Source organism: Desmodus rotundus, chromosome 6, assembly GCF_022682495.2.
Source record: "Desmodus rotundus isolate HL8 chromosome 6, HLdesRot8A.1, whole genome shotgun sequence".
NCBI lineage: Eukaryota > Metazoa > Chordata > Mammalia > Chiroptera > Phyllostomidae > Desmodus > Desmodus rotundus.
The window spans coordinates 69,091,003-69,112,030 of NC_071392.1; the positions used below are offsets into that span (position 1 = coordinate 69,091,003).

The window sequence follows — 21,028 nt, forward strand, 5'->3', positions numbered from 1 at the left end:
AGTTACAATCCTGAAGTTGTACTTCGCACTTTGCCAGAACTTATCCACATGTCTACAAGAAAAACTACAAAGTTCAGAGAATATTCTGGATAACCAGGTGCCCCGCTAAACATTTTGTTACTGTAGAAGGAGGAGAGAATGGAGAAATTAATAATCATTGTCAAATAGTATTCCATTAAACTCTGTTCTGGCCAGGTTTCTGCTGTTATTCACAATGTATTAATGAACATCCTCACGCTTCCATATCTGTTCCCTTGTAAATATTAGCTTTCTAAGAGTGGCCAAAATTTTCTGAATGTGCATCAGGTGCTAGATAGTATGCTAATGTTTTATATATATTTTCTCCACTAAATATAGTAACCATAATATGTAGTTACTCTCCTTGATCCTCATTCAGGGATATGACTGAGGAAGTCAGGAGTTCTTTAGAAGGCTTAGAACATTAAATAACAAAGTGTTTCCCCCATGCTGGCCTGCTCTGTCACCCGTGCAGTGGCATGTGGCAAGACCATTGCCTACCATCACCCATCCAGCCCGATGCCCTGGCCCTACAACTACCTGGTGATTGGTGGCAGCTCTGGGGGCTGCTGGTACTCACTAGGTGGTGGAACTGCATGCCAGGGTGGCGGTGGTGGAGAGCCGCAAGCTGGGAGGCACTTTCGGGAATGTCGGATGTGTGCTCCAAAAGGTAATGTGGAACATGGCTGTGCACTCTGAATTCATGCACAATCATGCTAATTATGGCTTTCAAAGTTGTGACAGTAAATTCAATTGTCAAGGTTATAAAGGAAAAGCAGGATGCCTATGTGAGCTGCCTGAACACCATCTATGAAAATAATCTAACCAAGGCCCTTATGGAAATCATCCCTGGCCGTGCATCATTCACAGGTGATCCTAAGCCCACAGTAGAGGTCAGTGGGAAAGAATACACTGCTCCTCACATCCTGAATGCCACAGGTGGCTCCCCCTCACATCCACAGGAGAGCCAGATCCCAGGTGCCAGCTTAGGAATAAGCAGTGATGGATTTTTTCAACTGGAAGAATTGCCTAGCTGCAGTGTCTTTGTTGGTGCAGGACGCATTGCTGTGGAGATCCTTTCTGCTCTGGGCTCTAAGACATTACTCATGATAAGCATGATAAGGTTCTTAGAAATTTTGATTCAATAATCAGTTCCTACTGCACTGAAGAGCTGGTGAATGCTGACACAGAGATCCTGAAGTACTGGCAGGTCAAGGAAGTGAAAAAGACTTCCTCAGGCTTGGAGCTCTCCATGGTTACTTTGTTTCCTGGTAGGAAACCCAGCTTGACCAGGATTCCAGAGGTTGACTACCTACTCTGAGTCTTTTGGGTGGGACCCAAATTTCAGGGGCCTGAATTTAAACAAAGTGGGGATTCAAACTGAAGACAAAGGTCACATGATTGTAGATGAATTCTAGAATACTAATGTAAAAGTCATCTCTGCAGTTGGGGAGGACTGTGGAAAAGATCTTCCTTCAGTTGCCATAGCTGCTGGTTGGAAACTTGCCCATAGGCTTTTTTAATGCAAAGAAGAATCCACATTAGACTATGACAACATCCCCAGTGTGGACTTCAGCCACCCCCCTTTTGGCACAGTGGGACTCACAGAAGATGAAACCATTTCTAAATGTGGAAAAGAAAATGTGAATCAACTTTACCCCAATGTATCATGCAGTTACCAAAAGGAATACAAATGTGTGATGAAAATGGTTTGTGCTAACAAAGTAGAGAAGGTGGTTGGAATCCACATGCAAGGAACTGGGCGTGATGAAATGCTGCAGGGTTTTGCTGTTGCACTAAAAGTGGGAGCCACAAAAGCCGACTTTGACGACACAGTTGCCATTCACCCTACCTCTTCCAGAGAACTGGTCACACTTCCAGTTGAGAACTTAGAGTTTCATGTGGCTAGCAGTTGGGCCAGTAGACCTTTTGAAAAGTACCAATCACATTTACTTAAACTGTTTCCACTTCATGTATTTCTTTATTGTAATCAGGATCTTCTGTTAGTGGAAATTTTCAGTAAATATTAGAATTTGTTTATGTAATTGGAAATTTGTTTTATTTTCCCAGACTGATTTTCATTTGATCACTTCTCACAATAATTAATATTTTAAAGTTTTTTTTTTATTAACAGCTCTGTGTTAGCTGACTGTTTTGTTATTTTTCAGGCTCAACCCAAGTGTAAAACTATATGAACTACCATTAAATTAATATACTTGAAAGAATATAGCTTGCCACGTTTTATAGAGGAAGATAACATGAGCTGTTCACATTTAAATAAGGCAAGTGCACAGAATTTTTTGTTGTTGTTTTGAAGCCAGTACTATGCTCTTTGTATTACAAAGCTGCCTCAAGGCAAGTGATGGTGAGTCTGTGGAGAGAAGGGAACCCTAGTACACTGTAGGTGAGAGTGCAGACTGGTGCAGCCACTGTGGACAACAGTATGGAACTGCCTCAGAAAACTAAAAATGGAACTGCCTTTTGACCTGGCAATTCCACTGCTGGGATTATACCCTAAGAATCCTGAAACACCAATTCAAAAGAACCTATGCACCCCAATGTTCATAGCAGTGCAATTTACAATAGCCAAGTGCTGGAAACAGCCTAAGTGCCCATCAATAAATGAGTGGACCAAAAAAACTGTGGTATACTTACACAATGGAATACTAGACAGCAGGAAGAAAGAAGGAGCTCCTACCCTGTGTGACATCATGGATGGAACTGGAAAGCATTATGCTAAGTGAAATAAGCCAGGTGTTGAAAGACAAATACCATATGATCTCACCTATAAGTGGAACCTAATAAGAAAACAAACAAGCAAACAAAATATAACCAGAGACATAGAAATAAAGAAGAAACTAACAGTAACAAGAGGGGAGGGGGAAGAGGGATAAGAGGCAAAGAAGGTGAAGGGTTTTCAAGGAACATGTATGAAAGACCCATGGACAAAGACCCTGGGGAAAGGGGGATTGAATGTAGGAGGTGGGGATGGGTAGAGCGGGGGAGAGTAATGGAGGGAAAATGGGGACAACTGTAATTACACAACAATAAAAAAATAAATCTATAAACCTAAAAAATTAAATGTGTTACTATATGGCAAAAAAATAAAAAATAAAAACATATAACACAGGAGGTCTTTCTCCCTTATTTTATTCTTTCTTTTAAATGATTAAAAATTATTTATTGCTTTTATGAGATGAAGTACTTCAAACTTGGGAAAGATTTGAGGAGGCTGGCTACATAAATGACTGATATTTTAGAAGTGATTCAAGAAGGAGAGTGTCCCTTACTCTCCTAAGTGTTTATAGTTCAATGGAAGATTTCAGTTTTTGTATGTGTTCTTGCCATTTTATTTTTTTCTAAAAACAATTACCAAAAACTTGAAAATAAAATCACATTCCTATAATATGGAACCTAATCAACAAAACAAACAAGCAAGCAAAATATAACCAGAGACATTGAAATTAAGAACAAACTGACAGTAACCAGAGGGGAGGTGGGAGGGGACAACAGGGGGAAAATTGGACAAAGCCAAACGGGGATGGGATCAAGGGTAGGAGGTAGGGATGACTGGGGTGGGGGAAGTAGTGGGGGAGAAATGTAGACAACTGTACTTGAACAAGAATAAAAAAATGTGAAAATTTTTTTTAAAAAAGATCACATTCTTCTTGGAAAAAAAGGAAGTGTTAAATAGCTTTGTCACATTCATAAGCCTAATAAATGGTTGGTTAACATAAGATTCAGATCCAGGACTATCTGACTTCCAAATCCTACTTTTTACTATCTAATTACTGTTTTAGGGTAAATCATTGGAAGAAAAGGTTCTGCCACAAAGTTATGCATAAGGCTTTTGATTGTCTGGAAAGCAGATCCCCTTGGGTGCTCCTGTCAGTGGTGTATGGGAGGGTCCTTTGTGATTACATCTGTCAAAGGCAAAAAAAAATTTTAAATAATGAAAACCCACTCTTGTTTTAGTTTGCATTTAGTTTACATTTATTAATGGATAATTGGTTTAAACATTTACATATTTATTATTATTTATTATTATTTAAATTTCTGTTTTTGTGAACAGCATTTTGCACAAATCCCTGGCACTGAGATATTCCTGTCTCTTTTATTTGGAGATAATTAGAACTCTTTTCTTAAACATATATATACACACATATACACATACATACATAAGTATACATATGTATATACATATATACACATACACCTGTGCATACATGCATGCATGCATGTGTACGTGTACATATATACATATATGTGCATGGATATATTTGTGTGTGTTTTCTGATTTCCCCCCATGTCATTGGACTTTGATGTAGTTTATTAGATTTGTGGGAGAATGCACTATGTCCATTTATTTATGTGATACCTTTTTGGGATTTATCATTATGAAAGTCAATTGATTTCAAAAGTGAAAGATAGCCTAAATGTCATGGTAGCTAATTCTTGCATGAAAGGCTCACCCTAATTTAAAAAAAAAATCCCATTCCTCAAGTTTAGAGGACTGCAGTGAAATATGTTCTCTGATGGCTTTTAGTTTTATAAACTATCTCTGTTATTTAAGTATCTTTAGCTATTTTGAGATCCAAATGCTTAGAAAAGATATGTCATTTCCTTTCTAAAACAGAGGTTGCAGCCATGATTTACAGAGCATAAAAATAAGCCTTTACCTCAGACAAGTCTGGCTGTGAACCTAAAGAGAAAAATAAATAAGTCCTGTCTCTCCTCTGTTCTCTTCTAGTCATGTTTTGCCCCAGTCCAGCCCTACAGATGTAGGATAAGCATAGTTATATATTTTGTGGAGACAGATATTCAGTTCCAGTCATTTAAGAAAATGGGGCCACATAGGAGGTTGAAAGTGTTGAATGGGATTGTTCCCATTAAGCAGCTTAGAATTCTTGCAGACCACTTGCACCAAAAATAGCAATGCTCCTTTTTTATGAAAACATATTTATTGAGAGAGATATAAAACAATGGTATTTCAAAAGAAATGTAGACAAAGGAGAAAGTACAGATTTTTATACACCCCAGGTTGTGGTACAGGCTCAGTGTAGAAAGTTGTTTTATTATAACCATTGTTACACTTTGATGAGTCTTTTGGTGTTACACACTATTGATCTCAGAAATAGATTTTAGATTTTTTTTCTTAAAGGATCACTTGAGAGTCTTTGTGATGACTCAGACTGGCCTTATCAGGAAAGGATATAAAAGGAATTGGCAACCTATAGTTTGTACCTCAAACAGTTTAAGAAAAATTTTCAAGCAATACAAAGGGCCCAGTCTTTCAGACACTTAATCAGGTCTCACAGAAAATAAACGTTTCTCTTAGCATCTTTCCCCCTTTTTATTTATTTTATTAAATATAACCAGAGACACTGAAATTAAGAACAAACTAACAGTAACCAGAGGGGAGGTGGAAGGGGATAATGGGGGGAAAAGGAGAAGGGTTGTCAGGAACATGTATAAAGGACAAGGACATGGACAAAGCCAAAGGGGGTAGGATCAAGGGTGGGAGGTGGGGTGGCTAGGGTGGGGGTGGGGGAATGGTGGGGGGAAAATGAAGATAACTGTACTTGAACAACAATAAAAAAGAAAGAAATTTTAATTACTGCTTACTTTCAATATTATTTTGTATTAGTTTCAGTGGTACAGCCTAGTGGTCAGACAATCACATACTTTAGAAAGTATTACCCCCGATATTTCCAGCTCCCACCTGGTATGATACGTAGTTACTGCAATATTATTGACTAGATTCCCTATTCCCTATGTTTCATTTTACATCCTCCTGACTACTTTGTAACTACCAATTTGTATTTTATAATTCCTGTACTTTTTTCACCCAGTCCCTCAGCCTCCCTCCCTTCGTGCTACTGAACAAAAAACAAACAAACTAATTAATTAAAAAGTGGGCAGAGGACCTGAATAGACACTTCTCCAAACAGGGCATACAGATAGGCAATAGACATATAGAAAGATGCTCAACATCAATAATTGTCAGAGAAATGCAAATTACAACCACAATGAGGTATCACTTCGTACCTGTCAGAATGGCCATCATCAATAGTTGGCAAGGATGTGGAGAAAAGGGAACCGTGGTGCATTGTTGGTGGGAATCATACTGGTGAACCCACTGTGGAAAAAAGTACAGAGACTCCTCAAAGCATTAAAAATGGAACTGCTTTTTGACCCAGCACTTCTGGGTGTTTATCCAAAGAAACCCAAAACAGTAATTTGAAAGAATATATTCACCCCTATGTTCATTGCAGCTTTATTTACAATAGCCAAGGTATGGTAGCAACCCGAGGGCCGATCGATAGATGAGTGGATAAGTTGTGGTGCAAATATACAACAGAATGTTATCCAGCCCCCTTCCTGATTTATTCTTCTCCCGCCCTCCCCAGATTCAGGATACTTCAGGCTCCACTTGGAAAGCCAGCATCACTCTTCTTCCACCTCTTCCGGTTCCTCCTTTTGTCAAGTTTCCTAGGTTCCCAAATTAGTTAGCAGTTCTGCCTCTTTTTTCAATCAAATCTTGATTTCTTTATCTTGACTACTGAGTTGCATATTTCTTCACTGATTGATCCCTATAATTCATGCTGATCTGTAAATGACCAAAATTAATAAGAACAAGGGTACATTTTAAAAGACAAGCATATTAACCCTAGTAATTCTGTAACTGGTATAAGTACAGAGCAGGTGTTTTGAGGAGTTGGGACAACACGCTCTCTGGGGTAGGATGTTTGCCACTGCTTTGCACATGTAACTTCATTCTCTTTTCTCTCCACTGGCATTTTACCTTAATCTCTAGATTGGCAGTGGGTTTATCTAATAATCAGCGTTGCTTGTGTGAAAAGACACTAGCTTGATAATTTCTTCATTATTGATTATAGCCATTTGTTGAGACATTCATGGTACCAAATACTTCATATGCTCCTATAGTCTTTATTATGCTATGATAGAGATTATCATTGTTGTTCTTATTATTCATCTTTTAGCTTCCTTAAAGTCATAACTGGAAGGTGGCAGAGCTAAGATTTGAACCCAAGTCTGCTGATTTCAAAACCTCTGCTTTTAACCCTTGCACTGTTCTGTAAAAATGGTTTTTCTTACAATAGTGCTAGGAGTTAAGGTTTGGCATAAATTAGCATAGACATTTCAAGGCACTAATATCTGGGGCTAAGAGGGATCACGATTTTTAAAACCAGAGTTTTGAGTGTTTTACATTGCTACTTTTGCTTTCAGGCTTCCTGCTGCCATGGTGTTCTGAGAAGTATGGACATTTTTCACTCATTATTCCACTCCCTTTGTGCATTTCTTGGTTTCCAGAGCTTTCTGGTTGGTTAGTCTAACTGCTCTGTCACTTCTTGTCTTAATGGCCACACTTCACCAGGGTTCCTCCCTTTCACTCTCAATAAGGTCTTGTTCACTTTCCTCAGTGAGACAGAAACCTGAGCCACAGTCTGCTACCTATCTCTCAGCATTTCTCCACCTAGAATTGTGCACATCAGCTTTCTCTGCCTTTTCCCCAGGTGATATGCAGTGAATATGTTTACTGTGAGAAACACTAAATGATCGTAGCAGCAAGAAATACAAAGCAGCATGATGGTATATAAGGCAAAATTATCCATTTCATGCATTCATCCCTCATTTAATCAGTCAACTAGAGTTTTTGGGCACCTGTTATTTTCCCTAAAACATTGTGGATCCATTGGTTGCCCTAGCTTAAAAGATAACAAAATAAGATTTTTCCCCAATAAAGTAGAAAAGTAACATGCATTTTTAGTCTATTTAAATACTGTAGTAGCGGAAAGTGACTTGAAAATGCATAGCAAGATGTATGACCCCTTCGGGTGCTGAAACGATAAACCATATAAGCATTTAGAGGCTTCCAAGAATATGTGCAGCCCTCATAGATTTCACCTGAGTCAGTGAGTTCCCTTCAGAGAAGATCTCTTTTAACCATGGAAGTATTTGATGTATTTTCTCAAGTGCTGTGCATTGTGTTAGTATGAAAAGAATTTCAAAGAAATAGGACATAGATCTTTCCCCAATTCCCCCCCCAAAAAAGTGGTATTGTTGTGTACACTTCAGAAGGTATCTATGCTATTAAAGGAATTTCTTTAAAATCTTTAAACTGCTGTTTTGAGTAACTATGATTTTATACATATATAAAATTGGTATCATCTCTGCTAAATTCAGTAGTATTTTCTGGAACATGAGAAGCTGAAGTTTGGTCTCTATCCTTACTTTTTTTTTTAATAATGATTTTCTTCCCTACAAGAATAGTGGCAAATTCATTTTTATTACTATACTTCTTTTGGGTAGATAAAGGAGTAATCTTGAATGTGTTTCTTTTGAGTAAACTGACAAGTCTAGCCAAGAAGTGGGGCTGACAGCTTTGTTTGATGCTCTATGCATCAGAATGAGGTGGATGCTACTCTAAATATATCCTGCTCCAAAGAGAAGGATTTCACATAAAAACTTATAATCTACCAAAGAGTTCAGGAGAGCTCTTCCTAAGTAGTTTGGGTTGATTAGCCTCAGGGGAAAACTAATGGAGAGTGTATATGTGAGAAATAGAAGAAGGCATGGAACAGAATGGTTACTGATGAGCATGTGTGAGGTGAAATGAAGCAACACCACCGAAGGAAAGCCAATCAGTCTAATGCTTCTGTTTATTCATTAGTATGAAGCCTCGGATTGTTGTATTCTAAATTTTCCGAGATTAAAAACTGCCATCCTGTTTTCTCTCTCTCTCTTTGTTAGCTTCTCTTAACATTCAAGTCTTAGGATATTAGCCTCAAACAGTAGTGATGAGAACGTCTCTATTCCTCTTCTTTACAAATCCTATTAGGCATTGCAGTTCACATCCCAGTTCAAACCAATTACATTTCTTTTTCAGTCATGACTCAGAATGTCTCTAATTTCTAATGCCTGGAGATGTATTCACATTTGATTTCCAGATCTCTCAAAATACATTTCCTGCATTTTTATACCATGTATTCTTAATACTTCATATGTAACATTCTGAATACATGGAACATTAATTCTACAATCTTACAAGTTCTTATCTTGTTTTTTTTACATTACCAGAAGTTTTGTTTTATCTTTAAAGTACTGAAAGCTCAGATTTCATTTGAACAGAGTGATCATTTAGGACCCGTATCTAGTTTCTTTCACACTGTCTCTCCCTCCTGAGGAAGCTTAGATCCTGGAGCCCTTGGGAGTTAGAGCTGAGGCTAGGAGACAGTAGGTGGCTGAGGACTTGGGAAAAAGGGAGGCCTGTGCTTCAGGCCCAGGCAAGGGCTACATCTGATTGGAAGGCTCCGCACAGCTCTGTGCAGGCCAGGCTGGGGTAGAGGGGCAGCGTTCAGTGGGAGTTCGACACATCTCCTAAAACAGTGTTACATGGTGGAATTGGATTGAGAGTGCCTTCTGTGGATTTTGGGGGAGATTTGTCTCCCCAAATCTTGAGGTTTGGGATGAAAGACTTTTAACTGCACACAAATTCTGGAACTATTATTTGTGACTCTAGGAATCTAGTTATGTAATAGTAGTAACAACTGTACTCTCTGTGGGTAAATGTTGGAGCCGGCATTCCCCTTGGAGCAGACCCATATCCATTTTCTGAATAAAATTCTGGCCCAGTCAATATTTGCTCTTATAGCCAAAGTCTGAGCAGAGTTGGGACACCCATTCACTGAGCTATTGGGTTGGCCAAAAAGTCTGTTTAGTTTTTCTGTATAATAAATGACACATTTTTTCAATTTACCAATAACTTTATTGATTTGGCTATTTTGAGTATGTTGGCTATCTCCTACTATTGACTTCAATGGGCAGAGACCAGGGATGCAGCTAAACATCTTTCAATAAATAAGACAACCCTATAGCAAAGAATTATTTGGCCAAAGTGTCAATAGTACCAAGAAACTTCACAAACCACTTTTGACATTCAATCAGTCACAGCACCTTTTGTGTAGACTGCACAAATCTTTTTTTGTGTTTCAGCTGCATTTTAATCTTTCTTGTAGTAATAAAGCATAATACACCAAAAGGGTTGCATATCTTCTTCCATCTTCAATGTTAAAATGACTGCACAAAAATTCACCAATTTTGATTTTTTTTTAAAATGCACACTGATATGATAGCTGTCACAATACAAAGTAACAAAATTGTTTCAAATGAAGTTAAAGACTACTAAGCACTACTAGAGACACCATACAGAAAAAAAATAAAGGGATTTTTAGGCCAACCCAATACAACAGGACATAAAAACAATCATTGAAACCAGAGATACAGGTGTCAAGAATTCGTATTTGGTTTTCAGAGTTAAGAGGTCAAGTTTGGGAGCTGGGAAGAAGTAAGAAACATAATCTGGGAGATGGTAAATAGAAAGGGTGAACTGAAACTAGATGCCAAAGACACAGCCATAAATGTGAACCTGGACCAAAGCCCTGGCAACTCAGGAAACCAGTACAGCCCAGAAGAAGCCTCTTAACCTTCAGGACAGAATACAAACATCACTTTATCTCTAATGCCTTTCTCACTCTCCTGAGAAAGTCATTCCCTCTTCTGTGAAATCATGTTGTTCAGATATGTCTCTCATTGCTAAGATCCAATGGTTTGGTAATTGTTTACACATTTCTTTTTCAATTCCAGTCTGTGAACTTGGTTCCAGAAACTGGCTCACCATAAGGCACTTGAATGGTGTTGAATTAGTAACTCCTTGCTGTATCTGTCTGTAGAGAGCACCAACACATAGTCTTGATACATTGGCTCATCCTGGGATATAGTTAAGGGTAAGTCACATTGTCCCAGTCAATTCAGCGCCTCGCCCTCCCTTCTCTAAATCTTTGCACTGGTCAAAGGATATAGGGATATATGGACATACCTGAAGCCACACGTTTTATCTATGTATTTTTAAAAGATTCTATTTATTTATTTTTAGAGAGAGGGGAAGTAGGGGAGAAACAGAGGGAAAGAAACATCAATATGAGAGAGAAACATGGGTTGTTTGCCTCTTGTATGTGCCCTGACTGGGATCTAACCCACAACCCAGGCATGTGCCCTGACCAGGAGTCAACTAGTGACTTTTTTTCCATGGAACATTGCCCAACCAACTGAGCCATGCTGGTCAAGGCATATATGTATTTTTTGATGAGCAGTCTGATCAGTGTTTGGGACACAAAATGGAGATGATGAACTCCATCCCTGCAAGGTCTAATGCTAAGCATCATGACTGCTGTTTCTTATACATGACCCGTGTGCCAGTCATTGTTAAGTGTTTTTCATTTTTCATGTAATTTAACTGTAACAACAACCTTATAAAACTTGTTTTACCCATTTTACAAATATGAAGTATAGAGAAGTCAAATAACTTTCCCAATATCATGCAGCTAGTAAGTAGATGGTTTGGATTAAAGTGTCTAGGCCCAAAGAAAAGGGAGAATCTTGGTACTATTTGTCCCAATGTATGTACCCCACTCTCTGTTTCTGATACTTACCACCATAAATGCCCTTAGATTCTGAGTAATAATGTCTCTTTCTTGAGAATTTAAGTAGTAAAGAGAGCACTACTCAAGAATTCCCTTCCATAATTCAGACAAAGACATTATGCATCTCAGAAATCTCATTTTCATATCACAATTTACTCAAACTGAGAAAGCAAAACTAAAAATACGAATAAGGCAATGTACTATAAAGTTATATAAGCTATTTTTAAGTAAATGGTATTTCAAAAAAGATGTATTTTATTAAAATGATTAGTAGTGGAAACAGAACAATAAGATATTAGAATCTTCTCTGTATGTTTGTATTCAGCTACATGTCCATCTAGTTCAACAATTTCTGAAGCATCTAAATGTGTGCATCGTGAATAGCAGCTCTCATCCAATGTGTGGTTCAATTGTATTGGAAAAGAATATCAACTCTAAACCATATATTTCTTAGTTTTATTCTGTTCTTTTTAAAAAAAATGCTGATGCATCCTTAATGTTTCTTTCTGTCTGTGTCATATTTTAGTTTCTGCATCAGATTTATTTTTCATCTAGCCTTTCTTGTGGGGCTTCAGATGTTAGTTCTCTCTAGTCTTATAGCTCCTCTTCTGTAAAATGGATCGTATACTTCTTTAATGGTTCTACTTTTCTACTACCTTTTAATTACAAGTGACAACACTTTAGATAAGCCCTTCTTCAAAATTAGAAACTTGAATAAATGGAGACTTTAAAATAGGTCACTAAATAGCCATTTAAAATCTAAAAATGCTCTTAATAAGCAGTGTTCAGGCTGGAATAATATCATATATGACTGTGTAGTAATAGTGCTACTCATCTTTTTGAAATAAATGTCAGGTAGACTGGGATAAGGATTAGCAAAGTGCAAATATTGAGCAAATTATTTTTGTAGTGGAAAAATCTATATTGTTGAATTCTTCATGGAACAGTCATTGGTGCCTGAGGATTTCATGGCAATTTTTTAAGGAGTTGTAGGATATCAATGTTTAGACTTTAGTGTTATTGTGACATTTCTGTTTGTTCTCTGTATTAAGTATGTATGCTAAGGTTATTTTGATTTAAACTTTTATATTTTTGAATTAAACCTTAATCTTGCCCTTTACATTTTGCCTTGGATACCCATGCATAGCAGAGGACAGAGATGAGTTGAGAGAGTGAGAATAGGGGAATTTACTGAAAACCTGAGCATCAGATGTGATGCATTTCTGCATCCTGGTCCCAGAATGCCAAAAGGGTGTGGACAGCAGGTATGGATATTTGGAACTCCACAATAAAAAATATGTCTTATGTTGGGATCACTTAATAGTGAAACATCATTTGACAAACTTCACTTACCAAATACATCTATTCTGTATTTTAGTGTGTTTCCCACAATTAAGAAGGGTCAGTCTTTGATTTAAGCAAAGCCTCCAAAATGAAAGTAATCAAAATAAACAAATAACGAACCAAAAGAAAGGAACTCAGAAGAAACAGACAAAGCAGAAAACAAAGTGAAATTTTATAAAATCTATAATTATATATTTAGAGATATTTTGCATTCATAAAAGAATGAGATTTTTTTTAAAGGGCATAAAAACAGAACTAGTCAGAGCCCTTATAAATATTTCTAATAATGAAATAATTGTTTAAATAAACTATCAAATATTGGGTAGAAAATTTTCCTAAAAGTAGAACAAAAATAAAAAGATTGTAGACAATAAGAGAGAGGAGATCATTAAAAGTAGGTTATCAATCCAGAAAATCCAATATCTAACTAATGGGAGTTTCTTAAACATGAGTAAGAGAAATGAAGAAAAACTTATAGGAAGGAAGTATCAAGAAAATATACACTACTGAAAAGCTGGGTTCCCTAAATTGGAGTAGCCAAAATAGACCTACTATAGTCAATGATAAAAAAGATCCAAACCAAAGGATTATGAAAAATTCAAAATACTGAAGATAAAGATTCTGAATGTTTAAAGTGGAAAAAAAAAAGATTCCATATACAAAGGACTGAGAATAAAAAGGCATCAGAGGAATTCCAGTCAAGATGGTGGCATAGGCAGACATGGCTCACCTCTTCCCACAACCACATCAAAATTACATGTAAAATATAGAACCACCAAAAAATATATATAGAGAGAACTACCATCATTCAGAACCATCAGAAATCAAGTTGAATGAAACTCTGACAACTATGGAATTAAAGAAATCACATCCATCCAGACTGGTAGGAGGGACACAGTCACAGGACAGGCTAGTCCCTCACACACAGGTGGTAGATAAAAATTTGGGGGAGATATCTCAGGAGTGAGGAGTCCCAGCCTCACACTAGGCACCCCAACCTAGGGCCCCAGTGCCAGGAAGATAACTCCCCACAACTTCTGGCTGCAAAAACCAGTGGGGATTGAATTGGTGGAAGAAACTTCTAGAGCCCTAAGCAGTTCCTCTTAAAGAACGTACACATCAACTCACCTACTGAGACTTACTCCCTCTGAGCTCCAGCACCAGGGTAGCAGCTTGAAAGGTACCAGTGGTGTACAGGGAGAAACTGAAACGTCTGGCATCGAGGTGAGCAGAGACCATTGCCCCTTTTCTAAACCCTCCCTCCACAGAGCTGGCAAGTTGGTGCCATACATAGTTGGTGAGACTCCATCAAACTGGCCAACACTGTTTGACCTACCTTGGAGATCCTCAGAGGCTCCACTCCACCTAACTTATGGGCCCACCCAAGCTGCTTTTTCCATACAAGTAGTAGGTCTTGGTGCACGCTTCACAACTACCTAAATCATATCAAACAAGCAACAGCTGGCCTCAGTGAGCCCCAGGGCAGTCACTAACAACAGCCAGCCTAGTTTCACAGCTTGGCTTCATCTGGGAATCTCCAAGCCCAGCACAAGCAGCAGCCATCTCAGATCACTTTATACCTCAGGAAGGGTGGCCTGGGCTACACACAGGTGGGAAGCCCCTAAGCACTACCTGGGAATCCCCTGGGCCAGTACACCCAGAGGACAGCTACAGACATCTCGGAGCACCACCACCCTGCACCTGCATGGCTGATTTTCCACAGAGGGCAGAGATGGATGATAAGTGGCCACAGCCATTCCTTGCAACTGACTGGCCTGGGTATATGGCTCCCACCAACATGTCAATAGCAACCAAGGCTCAACTCCAAGTGGAGGGTGTACTCAGCCCACACGAAGGGCACATGTTGAGTACCCAGATTCAGTGATAGGGGAGGCTGTACCACTAGACCCTACAGGATACCTACTACATTAGGCAGTACCATCAAGATTCAGAGTCAAAGCAGCTCTACCTAATACATAGAAACAAACACAGAGAAGCTGCCAAAATGAGGAAATAAACAAACACAGCCCAAATGAGAGAAAAGATCAAAACTGCAGAAAAATAGCTAAATGAAATGGAGATAAGCAATCTCTCAGGTGCAGAGTTCAAAACACCAGTTACAAGGATGCTTAAGGACTTAGTGAGGACCTCAGCACCATGAAAAAAGATCCAGTCAAGGATACACTAATTGAAATAAACAACAATTTATAGGGAAACAACAGTAGAGTGAATGAAGCCAAGAATCAAATCAAAGATTTAGAACATAAGGAGGCAAAAAACAACCAATCAGAACAATAAGGAGAAAAAAGAATCCAAAAAAAATGAGGATAGTGTAAGCAGCCTCTGGGACAGCTTCAGGAGGTCCAACATTAGCATCATAGGGGTACCAGAAGGAGAAGAGAAACAGTCAAGAAATTAGAAATCCATTTGAAAAATTAATGAAAGAAATCTTCCCTAATTTGGTGAAATAAATAGACATTGAAGTCCAGGAAGTACAAAGAGGCCCACACAAGATGGATGCAAAGAGGCCCAGTCTGAGACACATCACAATTAAAATGCCAAAGTTTAAAGATAAAGACAGAATCTTAAAAGCAGCAAGAGAAAAGCAGTTAGTTACCTACAGGGCAGTTCCCATAAATATGTCAGCTGATTTCTCAAAAAATCTTTGTAGGCTAGAGGGGATTAGCAAGAAATATTCCAAGTGTTAAAAAGCAGGGACTTACAGCCAAGATTGTCCTAGCCAGCAAAGATAGCATTTAGAATTGAAGGGCTGATAAAGAGCTTCCCAGACAAGAAAAAACTAAAGGATTTCATCATCACCAAATCATTATTATATGAAATGTTAAAGGGACTTATTTAAGAAAGAGAAAAAGATCAAATCTATGAACAAAAAAATGGCAATAAGTACAAATCTATCAACAATTGAATCTAAAAAACAAACTAAGCAAACAAGAACAGAGATAGAGTCATGGATATGGAGAGTGTTTCATGTTTTCCAGATGGGATGGGAGTGTGAGGAAATGGGTGAAGAGGAGAGGGGATTATGAAGTACAAATAGGTAGTTACAGGTTACCCATGGGGATGTAAAGTACAGCATAGGAAATGGAGTAGCCAAAGAACTTACATTCATGGCCCATGGCCATGAACAATGGTGTAGGGCTTGCCTGAAGGAGTTGGGGGTGCTGGGTGAAGGGGGGCAAAGGAGGAAAAATCAGGACAACTGTAACTGCATAATCAATAAAATATAATTCAAAATATAATAAATAAATAAACACAAAAAGACATCAAATTCCTCAGCATTCACAATGGAAATTAGAGGATAAAGGAGTGTTACATACCTTGAAATATTAGGGGCAAAGTTATTTTCAACCTAGAATTGTGAAGATAGAACAAGACAACCTCAGAAATAGACATTCTCAAAACTTTCATCTCATGCACTTTTTCTCAGAAGCTGCTAGAGGCAGCCTTTTCTCTAGAAGCTGCTTCAGTGCTCCACCAAAAACAAGAGAATAAACCTTTAAGGAAATTTGTGGAATTTGGGTTGCAACCACTGAAACAGCAAATAGAACAAGGGAAAATCTGAGGATAACAACTAGGCAGAAGGCTGTGGTGCCACCAATTGGAACAGAATTTAGAAGATAAACAAAAGAAAAAAATGCTAGATTACCTAATTTGGCATCATTGTTAATATTGTGTCCCTATTCACTGTTCTTTGAGACCCATCAAATATGGGAAACATAAAATAAGATATATATTTTCTGAAGTTGATATATGTCTAGCACTGCTGTGCATCATTATATATTCATTGGTTCTTTTTGTGTTACATATATATTGAGTAATTATTTCGTGCTCTTAAAGTGAACCTCAGACAGAAGGGGGACAGGTATACATTTTTTGAAGGAGGATAACAGCTGCCATTAGAAGAATGTATGGGAGCAAAGGTTCTTAGTGGATTTGGTAAAGAGGGGTCAAGGGAAGAGTAATTTTTAGGCTATCCAGGTTGAGTGTGTTACAAGGGCCCAAGGAAACAAACCAGTGAAGAGAGAGAGAGAGATTGAAGCCCAAGAAATCCTGGAGAAGGTACAACAGTGGGAAACTGTGAGACACTTTTCTTTATGACATACAAGGTCTATAAGTGAAGATAAAAGTAATTAAAAGGTGCAATGGCTTCTGTTTTCTTGGTAATAACACAATGTGTGGTCAGCCCCTCATAGCAAAGGGAGAGATTCAGCACAGTCACTGCTCTGAAAAATGTTGATGACCAGGGAGAGGTAAATGAGTTATAGATGACAGGGAACTTTCCTCTGAGATTATAAATCCTAAATTTGTGGTTTATTCATTCAATGAGTATTTATTTAATACCTATCGTGTGTCTTGGTCAAGTGATGAGTATACAAATAGACACATTTCCAATTCTCATGGAGTTCATAGCCTCGCACATTAAACAAATATCAAAAACTATTACATATGTTATTACTCAAATAGAATTGTGATAAAGACTGCAGTCATAATAGAAAGGATTTGTTTGACAAAGTTGTATTAATATACCATGCAAAGGATGAGAAGTATTGGGCATGGGTAAAGAGGCAGAGAAAAGAGAGAGAGAGAGTAGCAATATCCAGCCAGAGGATGGCTGAGCAAGGGCTGGCTCTCAGGTAACAAGTTGCTTGAGGGCAGAACTTCCCACCCGTAGTGCCATGGTACCTCTACTGGGTGATGGGTGTGTCTAATATTCCTCTCTTCATCTGCTATATGTCAGCCCAGGGTACTGCAGAGATTACTGTTTTCTAACTGAGTCATGATATGAAAAAGTTTGAGAAACCCTACATTAGGGGAACTGACCCTGAAAAGCACCTGAATCAATTGCAAGGTGCCTAGACGATGTCTGGATGATACCTTAATTTGGCACTTCTCATGTACCAAATTTGGCATATCCCAAGATGTTTTTACATCTCTATATTTACAGTCATTGAATTAATTTCTTTATTTAGTAAATACACACTTCATAAAATGATGCTACACTTAACATGTCCTAATTTATAAATATTATGAATCAACACACTGTGTGTGAAATGAAAGTTTATCTTTATATTACAGAAAGTGGGACAGTAGGTATGAGAGAGACTTTTCTCTGATTCCTTTTTGTATTGAATACTGTCAGTACAATAGAATAAGATTGAGTGGAATTTCATTTATGTAATATTCAACCAAAAGAATTCTCAAATTATTTACACAAACAAATTAAATAAATAATTCAAGACATAATTCATAAAATTCAGGCAAAAGTAATCCAAGTTGGTTGCTGGGAAAAAGTGGAACTGTTACTTGGAATTATCCAGCTACATGGACTATATTTATTTTTTATATTGCATACTTATCCTCTTTAATTCTATATATCACACCTATTAAAGAGAAGCAAAAACCTGGCATTGCTTTTCTTAACTGTAGGTTGTTACACCTCTGAAATCGTGTGTTTACCACTGCCTTAAATCATTGGTTTCTGGTTGGTTGATATAATCTGAGTTTTTGAAACATTACCTTTTTATGTAGAAAAGTTTTTTAGTATAATAGAAACTACTGGTAGTGATTTGTTTTATTACTTGCAAAGGTGCATACTAAGGTCTTAAGTAAGCACATAGGAAAGATTCCATTGCTCTTTCTTGTATGCAGATGCAAACTTGTGGAGCTCTAGAGTGCAAAAGGCTTGGGAGTGTGTCCATGGCAATCTGGGACTGTGTGCAGGAAGTTCAGCAGCATTATCCATGAAAGGGATCGATTGTTTTGGGGGGAAATTCTCAAGCCATGCCTTGAATTCAAAGAGACAAGTTCATTAAAATCATAAATCATCTATTAATCTCTTTTTTCCTGAGATGTCCTTGGTGGTCAGTTGTATTGTAAAAAACAAAATGAAAAAATATGATTCTTGAAGACTGTGAAATAAAATACCCAATGCCTTTTCTTTTTAAAGACTTTTTACTAGATACTTGCTCTACCTCTCCTGACTATAGAATTGAACATGATAGGAGGTTTATTGCTTTCATTCATTTATTCACTCATGTGCCAGGCACCAGACTGGTATTACAGATGCAAACATCCCAGGACTTTCTTGTTATATCCAAAAGTACTGCTAGGTTTCCCATAAATCACTTGGTTGACCGGGCATTAAGGACAACAGTATATGAGGGGCCGATAAAATTACATTAATTCTTGTAGAATGTGCCAGGAAAATGGGCTAGTCTTTCCCCTTCTGGGTGAGATGAGTAAGCAAGGCCCATGAGGGCGTCACAATGTACTGTGTGTGCACTCCAGAAGACTGCCAGAGGCTCTGTGGGGGGTGGGGAAGCTGTGTCAGTGTGATGGTATTATGGTTAGTTCTCCCGGTACGGAACACATGCAACACCACCCCAAATCACCAGACACTCCTTAACAGGAGGAACAATGAGTCTCTGGCCACACTAATAACAAGAAAATGAGTGCATAACCTCAAGGGTTCTGTCAGAGATCTCCTTTGGAAATGCCAGACTACTTGGCCTACTAAAGCCCTTTGCTCTGATACCCAAGAGGCTTCTGGGAATCCTTCCTCACAGGAAACATTTCTTTGACTTAAGTATTATATGAAGGAAAAGATTTCAGTTAGTTGGATGTTCATAGACATCATTCAAAATGGAAGGAGTTGACAGTTTCTGTAAGTCATTTTTTCTAAGGTATAAAAAAAAGGTAGTTTAATTTGTATTTCAGTAGTCACTATTTTATTAGCTTGCCAGTGAACTTGAATGGCATGTTAAAGAACATTAGACATTATGCTCTTAGCTTGTGAACTCCTTGAAGAGAACTGTTTTACTTAAGTAGTGAGTCCCTAGTGCATACAATTTAATATAAAGCCACTAACTGTTAAATTAATTCTATATGAACATTCCATTTGGTACCATTGTGATGGAACTGGGAGGTCTACAGAATTGAATTCTTAAGTAACTAAAATATACCTGTTAAAACCCAAAATATTTATTTTAAAATATCCTGTTTATGATAAACATTTTTTTCTAAAATATAAATAGGACTTTCTACTTAATTAAAAATATCTTAATATAACTTTTTAAATGATATATCAGTAATCTCATCTATAATAATTCCTTAAGATTATATTGGAGAATGAGGTCCATTTTTCATGTCATTAAGTAGTCTATTACTATTTTTGATATTCTTTTCTGAATTTTAATGGTTGTTAGTCAACATCCTCCACTATCAATTGTCATTTTGTAATACTATTGGAATTTCTTGCTTTATATTTTATCCTATTCATTAGACATAGTTGCCTATCTTAGATCCATTACTGTGGGACAGTGTTTGTGACTCATAACTGTCCCGAATTTATGATAGTTATATGTATGTTGAGGATATCAAAATCTATACTTGGGGTGATATAAAAATAATTCTATGTACTCATTAGCTTTGAAGCTATTTCTGTAACTATTCAGCTTTTAAAATGAATTTATTTCATTTTAATTAAATTAAAATTTATTATTGTTTGCATACTTCTTTGTATCTCTTCAAATTAGATCAAATATGTTATTAAATAAATCTGACTGTAAAAACATCTTTAAAAATGTTTACTTCTTGATGGATTTTCAAGATGGCAATAGAGTAAGTTGATCTTTTGTTTCACCTCCTCCAAGAACCAAAATAGAAATTCAACTGAATTGGGGAAAAATTACCCTGAATGACCAACTGAAGACTGGCTGAGGAGGAAATTTAGAACCAAGGAGCTTTATAAGAAACCATGTCGATGCTCATAGGAAAGGTGGAGAAGTGAAAGGGGCTGGCCCTGCTCCTGTGGGTGGTGGCTGAGGTACCAGAACACCAACACAGCAGCTGCATGCAGTGATCTCAGAGTCAGCCAGCTTGTGGATTGATCCCATGCATGAACAGGACAGCAATAATCAAGATTCAGTTACAATTGGAGGGCACACAAAATCCAAAAAAGGGATATTCATAGATCCTCCAGCTCAGGAGATCAAGGAAACCACAGGATACCTACTACATAAAGCCAACAAATGAAGACTGGGAGTCATAGCAGATCTAATACATAGAAACAAGGACAAAGAGATGCCTAATTAGGGAGACAAAGAAACAGACCCAAAATGAAAGAAAAAGAGCTCAATGAA

General features: G+C 37.6%; 1 protein-coding gene and 1 pseudogene across 2 annotated transcripts in view; both read left to right on the forward strand.

Moving 5' to 3' along the window:
- PTPRZ1 (protein tyrosine phosphatase receptor type Z1) overlaps positions 1-21,028 on the forward strand; it is a 191,326-nt gene that overhangs the window by 20,909 nt on the left and 149,389 nt on the right. The window lies entirely within an intron of this gene.
- Positions 466-2,048, forward strand: LOC128781194 (glutathione reductase pseudogene; annotated as a pseudogene).